This window comes from Myxine glutinosa, chromosome 5, assembly GCF_964187855.1.
Source record: "Myxine glutinosa chromosome 5, kmMyxGlut1.1, whole genome shotgun sequence".
NCBI classification, from domain to species: Eukaryota; Metazoa; Chordata; class Myxini; order Myxiniformes; family Myxinidae; genus Myxine; species Myxine glutinosa.
Genome location: NC_136265.1, coordinates 176,456,584 through 176,463,084, shown reverse-complemented (window position 1 = coordinate 176,463,084; position 6,501 = coordinate 176,456,584). Strand labels below are relative to the sequence as shown.

The following is a 6,501-nucleotide window of genomic DNA, read 5'->3' as shown; positions in this document are numbered from 1 at the left end:
TGGTTTTCTTTACGTCTGCCGTTTTAGGTTATTTACAGAAATTGTTTAATTTTTTCTTTACGTCTGCTGTTTTAAGTTTATATTTACAGAAATTTTTTTTTCTGTTTTTTCTTTTATGTCATTTTTATGTCTGCTGTTTTATGTTATTTACAGAAATTTTCTTTTTTTCTTTGTCTGCTGTTTTAGGTTATTTACATAAATTGTTTCATTTTTTTTCCTTTATGTCTGCTGTTTTAGGTTATTTTCTTTATGACTGCTGTTTTAGGTTATTTTCTTTGTCTGCTGTTTTTGGGTATTTAAAGATATTGTTTAATTTTACATTTATTTCTGCTGTTTTAGGTTATTTTACAGAAATTTTCATTTTTTCTTTGTTGGCTGTTTTGGGGTATTTGCAGAAATTGTTTAATTAGGTTTACTCTCCATGAAATGGAGAGAAACCTATTATTACTGCTAGAGTTTTTCTTATTATTATTCTTCCACCCTATTTTGCACCTCCGAAAACTTCATAATTAAGTTTCTCAGCAACCGCTGGTCGGATTGACAGGAAATTTTCATCAAATGATCGGCTAGGCTCGTAGAATTTTTTAATGCTAATGATGACGTCATAGGTCACGTGGTATGGGCGCCATCTTGTAAAACACCTTCAACTTTGCCCCTCTGTATCTCAAACGGCTCAATGGAAAAATTTTAGGAATGGCTCATTCTAAAGAACTCTGCAATGGGAACAAAAAACATGTGTATTGAGTATATCAAAAATGCTAACGTTAAGAGGTTAGAATTCGTCAAACACAGTTTTTCTCCCCCGAAAATGAGATTTTTTCCCCAGATGCTTAGTTAAAAAAAACTCAGAATGCGAAAATTTTCGAAGTCATACGTCACATGGTTCGGCCGCCATCTTGTTTTCCGTGAAAAAACACAAAAAACCCTTTTTCTCCAACGGCTGAACGGATCGAGCCCAAACTTGGCATGCATATTCGGATACCCATGACGAACAAAAAAGTCAGCGAGCACAACGTCATCCAACACGTGGTTTCAGAGTTATGACGTTTTAAAATTTCAAACTAGAAATGGAATCACCTCCATAATTTGTGGAGATATCGAGTGGAAACTTTACACAAATGTTCCACATGGGGGGATGTTTCATCGTTACTTGAGACGTTTTGATAAGTCACATGGTTTAGCCGCAATAAATAATGGAAGTTAAATTTTAAAAAGCTTGTAACTCTTGAACCACTGCATGGATCGACTTGAAATTTTAATGCAATGTAGCTCTCATCGGGTGGAACAAGTGTGCATAATTTCAAGATGATTGGATGTACGGTCGCGAAGCTAAAGTCTTTATTGTTGAAAGAAGAAGAAACACACCATTTTGTCCTCCCAGGCCACATCTCCCAGTGCTATTGCCATTTTCAGTTTTAATTTCCTTTAAAAAACATTTTCTCTGCAATAATAGGGCCGATTGAGATAAAGTTTTCACCATAGGAGGGACTCGGTCTGTAGAATATTTTAATCGTAAATATGACGTCATAGGTCACGTGGTTCGGCAGCCATATTGTTTTTCGTGAAAACACAAAAACCGCTTTTTCTCTGCAACGGCTGAACAGATCGAGGCCAAACTTTGCAAGTGGCATCGCATACTCATGACGAACAAAAAAGTCAGCGAGCGCGACATCATCCGACACATGGTTTCAGAGTTATGACGTTTTTAAGCATGAACCTTCAAAACCTAGCTCCTCCCTCATTTTTGATCCAATCGAGGAGAAAATTCACAGATCTGTTCAGCATGTCAGTCTACTAAAATGTCATTTTAGAATTTGCGATAGGTCACGTGGTTTGGCAGATATCGTTAATTAAACGAAAATTTTTTTTTTTAAATGGATATCTCTTGAATTGCTTTATTGATCGACGTGAAACTTCATACTGTAGTAGAAGTCATGAAGAGTAACAAATGTGCAAAATTTCAAGATGATTGGATGTACGGTCGCGAAGCTATAAGTCTTTATTGTTGAAAGAAGAAGAAACACACCATTTTGTCCTGCCAGGCCACGTCTCACAGTGAGTGCTATTGCCATTTTAAGTTTTAATTTCCTTTAAAAAACATTTTCTCTGCAATAATAGGGCCGATTGAGATAAAATTTTCACCATAGGAGGGACTCGGTCTGTAGAATATTTTAATGGTAAATATGATGTCGTAGGTCACGTGGTTCAGCCGCCATATTGTTTTTCGTGAACACACGAAAAACCCTTTTTCTCTGCAACGGCTGAACAGATCGAGGCCAAACTTTGCAAGCAGAATCGCATGCCCATGACGAACACAAAAGTCAGCGAGGGCGATGTCATCCGACACATGGTTTCAGAGTTATGACGGTTTAAAGCATGAACCTTTAAAACGTAGCTCCTCCCTCATTTTTGATCCAATCGAGGAGAAACTTCACAGATCTGTTCAGCATGTCAGTCTACTAAAATGTCATTTTAGAATTTGCGATAGGTCACGTGGTTTGGCAGATATCGTTAATTAAACGAATTTTTTTTAAAAAATGGATATCTCTTGAATCGCTTTATTGATCGACGTGAAACTTCATACTCTAGCAGAAGTCATGAAGAGTAACAAGTGTGCAAAATCTCAAGATGATTGGATGTACGGTCTGGAAACTAGAAGTTGTTATTGCCTGAAGAAGAAGAACCACAACACTTTTTTTGACCAGGCCATGTGACGTAACCACCTCACGAGCTAAGGGCACGGAGGTATATAATATGGAGAGCCAATTGGCCACCTCGCAGCATTAGCCGCCGTGAAGCCACCGGAAATAGTCTGGCGGCCATATTGGGAAGCCGATCGTAAGCCTGTCAAAGCAAAGGCGTGGCGCACTGATGATGCAGCTGGAGCGAATTTTAGGACCGCCGACTATTTAATTAATATAGAATACTAATATTTGAACTGATATTCGGGCTCAGAATCCCGTTCTTTAAGGAAATGGTGTTCATTAAGTTTGAAGTTGGTTCTAGACGCATTTTTCCTGGGGAATCCAATGGTTTAGAGCTTGTTTGAAAAAAAAGTGCCCAAAATTACCGCTCGGTGTTCTTTATCGTCCTTCTCATGACCCAATCATCCACTAGTAGGAATAAGAATCCTGACATGTTACACCCCTGTTTAACTCCTGTCTTCACCTTGAACCATGCTGTTGTTTCACCTTGGTCGACGACCGCACATTGAAAGTCTTGGTAAAGGGCTTTTACAAGGTTCACTAATTTTCCAGGTATGCTGTATTTCTTCATTATGACCCAGACATTCTCTGGGCAAGGAGTCGAAAGCTTTCTAGAAATCTATAAAATTGAGGTACATCGTCGTTTGCCATTCTTTGGCTTGTTCTATAATGTTCCTCAATATAAAGATCTGATTTGTTGTCATGTTATATGATGTTACTTAATTCAGTCATTATATTGTAACTAAGATGTGTATGTTTCTATTACCGAGATGCTAGAAACCAGTCACATAAATGACATGAAACGCTGTCATGTAGTTAACCCACACAATTCTTGGGTTTCGGAAGTTTTTGCTATTCATAACATACAAGACTTACATGTTGCAATGGAACGTTCAGCAGGACATGGTAATTGTTACATGAATAATGGAGCGGAGATATAGACATCTCATGCAACACATCTTTTACAGTTTAAATATTTACATGAAGTGTTGGTGAACTCGCCATATCAGACAAAGGGCAACCCACTTGCCGACTTGATGTCATGTCGCATCAAGAGGCGCTTATATGCGGCAACAAACTGCCGGGCCGTTGGGTTATTCCCACTTCCACATGCAATGCGGACCGCTCCAAAGAAAAGTTCAATGTGGTCTTGGCTCATTTTGTACGTAAGCAGGTATCGCAGGGGAGATGAGGCAGGTTTGACATATGTGAAATACAAAATTGTGACACTCTCTATGCAGATCATGAAACCAATGAAGGGGGTTTTCAAACGCGTATTGGTCATAACTTGACCATTCATGTTTTTGATGTTGGACAAGTAACTGTAGGCAGTATCCAGGAATGGCAGGAAAAGTCCTTCTCGTGATGTCATGAGTGGTGCCTTGTAGTTTCGTGCCAATGGATTGCGAGAATTTAGAATGTCAAACAGTTTGTCCAATGTTTCAATGTATTGGCAGGTAGCCCCACTGCCCTGAAATTCTGATAGTTGCAAAGTGTCCCTGCAAAACCGAATTGCATCTGCCACACTAGTGCTCAATGTCTGAGCAGCTGTGTCCACCTTCATGACATTGCTCTTCCACTCGATGTGTTTCCGGGAGAGCTTATTTCCCAGACGCAAGCCTTCCCTCTTCTGCAGATCAAAGAGTGCCTGGATGTATTTCCACGCGATGACTTTTTTGTTGCCATCCTCCATCATTTTCATGGATCCAAGACAGTTTCTTGCAAGTTTAAGCATGTGACATGCATCGAGTACTTCGAGTACTTCGGCTTCAGTCGGACGGTTTGACCAGTCCTGTCGAAGTCACTCTCATTGAAGTGATCACTGCACAGAACTGTGGTGCCTGGGGTGGGGTAGAAGGACTCCCTTCTCAGGGCAGATGTCCATCGGGAGCACAAGTCCTTATCCTTTGGAAACCTTGAAACAAAATACGTTGTGGTCACAAAATGTGGTTGCGGGTCAAAACCTCAGAGGGCAGTCAAAACATCCGAGTCAAAACGACTCCATATCAAAATAATATTTTGAGTTTCATATGTATAGTTAAATACAACTTCATCTGCTAATGTTTGCCATGTGTCGGACTTTCGTACCTTCCACAAGTAACCCCCATTTGCTCTTTCTGCTCACGAGTGACACAGGAGGGCATGGAAACCCTGACAGTAGTAGACTGGACAATTAAGTTAAGCTCATCACAAATTAAATCACTTGACAATGATCACGAGCTGACGAGTCAATCTCGATACTTCAATCTGAATCAATGAATGAGTCAATCAGACATCAGTCTGACATACTCACATAGCCCTAGTGAATACACAATACAGTTATATTTGAGATCTGTGTCGTATTGCACACCCTGCGCGTGGTCTAACATCATCAAATTCAAACACAGTGTTCAAACTTCATTGAAACTTAATTACCTAGCCCCACCACCGTGACCACGCCAAAAACTGAAAAAGCAGAACACCCGCGATCGCGGTTTGTCACTGACTTGTGAAATGTGCATGTGGAGGCCTTCCCTGAGGTATTTGTGCAGTCAAATGCAACACACTGTGGCATTTTGAAACAGCGCGTTCACAAATAAGACTCCTTACAGTCGGTAAGCATCCAAAATGAATCAGAAATTGTGAGATCAGCTGATTGTGAGATCAAACACGGACGCAGACACAATCGGCTTCCCAATATGGCCGCCAAGCAACTTCCGCTAGCTTCAGCCGACAGCCATCATTGGCTCTCCAGGTTTATTATATACCTCCGTGGCTAAGGGTAGCTCGAAATTAAATTGTCTTCGGATTTGGCAGTCGCTAGAGGGTGTTAACATTCGAATGCAACAAATCTGGGCAAATTGTGATGAATTTTCGTAAAACTACACGATATTGTCATTTACATTGGAAAATAACATTGTAAAACTCTCCGCCGCCTCGGCTTATTTCTCGCTCTGAAGTTCATCCTGTCTTCAATTTTAAGGAGAAAGAGAGGTATCTGCAAGCAATGGTGACCTTTATTTTGTGGAAATCCGATTTAAAATGACGAAGTTATCCAAATCTAACATTTGAAATGGAGCGTATTTCCAAAGTGAATCTTCCACAGGTAAAATATCCACACGTGCAGGCACACCTTGCGGCGTCCATTTTGCTCCGATTTCAAATCGGATTTCGATTGTCGTATTGCCTCGGATGAGTTAACAAATACCACAACAAATTTGGTGACGATCATGAAAATTTGACCAAGTTCGATCGACGGGATACTTCGTTCTTCCGCTGACATACGGCACGGGCCACGGATGACGTCATGCCACGGCAGGCCGTTCTTCCACGGGTGGCAGATATCGTTAATTAAACGAAAATATTTTTTAAAATGGATGGGGTGGGGGGGGGGGGGGGGGATGTGTGTGTGTTTGTGTGTGTGTATGGATGTGCGTGTGTGTGGATGTCTGTGTGTGGGTGTGTGTGTGTGTGTGGGTGGGTGGGTTGGGGGGGGGGGGGATATGTATGTATGTGGGGGGGGGGGGGAGGTTGGGGGTGTGCGTGTGGAGGAGGGGGGGTTGGATATGTGTGTGTGTGTGTGTGTGGCTGTGTGGGGGGGGGATGTGTGTGTGTGTGTGTAGGGATATGTGTGGGGGGATGTGTGTGTGTGGGTGTGTGTGTGGGGTGTGGGGGGGGGGGGGTGGATATGTGTGTGTGTGGAGGGTTGGGGTGTGCATGTGGAGGAGGGGGGGATGGATATGTGTGTGGTGTGTGTGTGTGTGTGTATGTGTGGAGGGTGTGTGTGTGTGTGTGTGTGTGTGTGTGTGGTGTGTGG

At 41.7% G+C, this 6,501-nt stretch overlaps 1 long non-coding RNA gene across 1 annotated transcript; it reads right to left on the bottom strand.

Moving 5' to 3' along the window:
* Window positions 1-3,516: 3,516 nt before the first annotated feature.
* Window positions 3,517-5,409, bottom strand: LOC144892426 (uncharacterized). The gene is made up of 2 exons (XR_013623625.1): window positions 5,192-5,409; window positions 3,517-4,620 (listed from the first exon to the last, which is right to left on the bottom strand). It is a non-coding gene; the product is annotated as an uncharacterized LOC144892426 (long non-coding RNA).
* Between the last annotated feature and the right edge of the window lie 1,092 nt (window positions 5,410-6,501).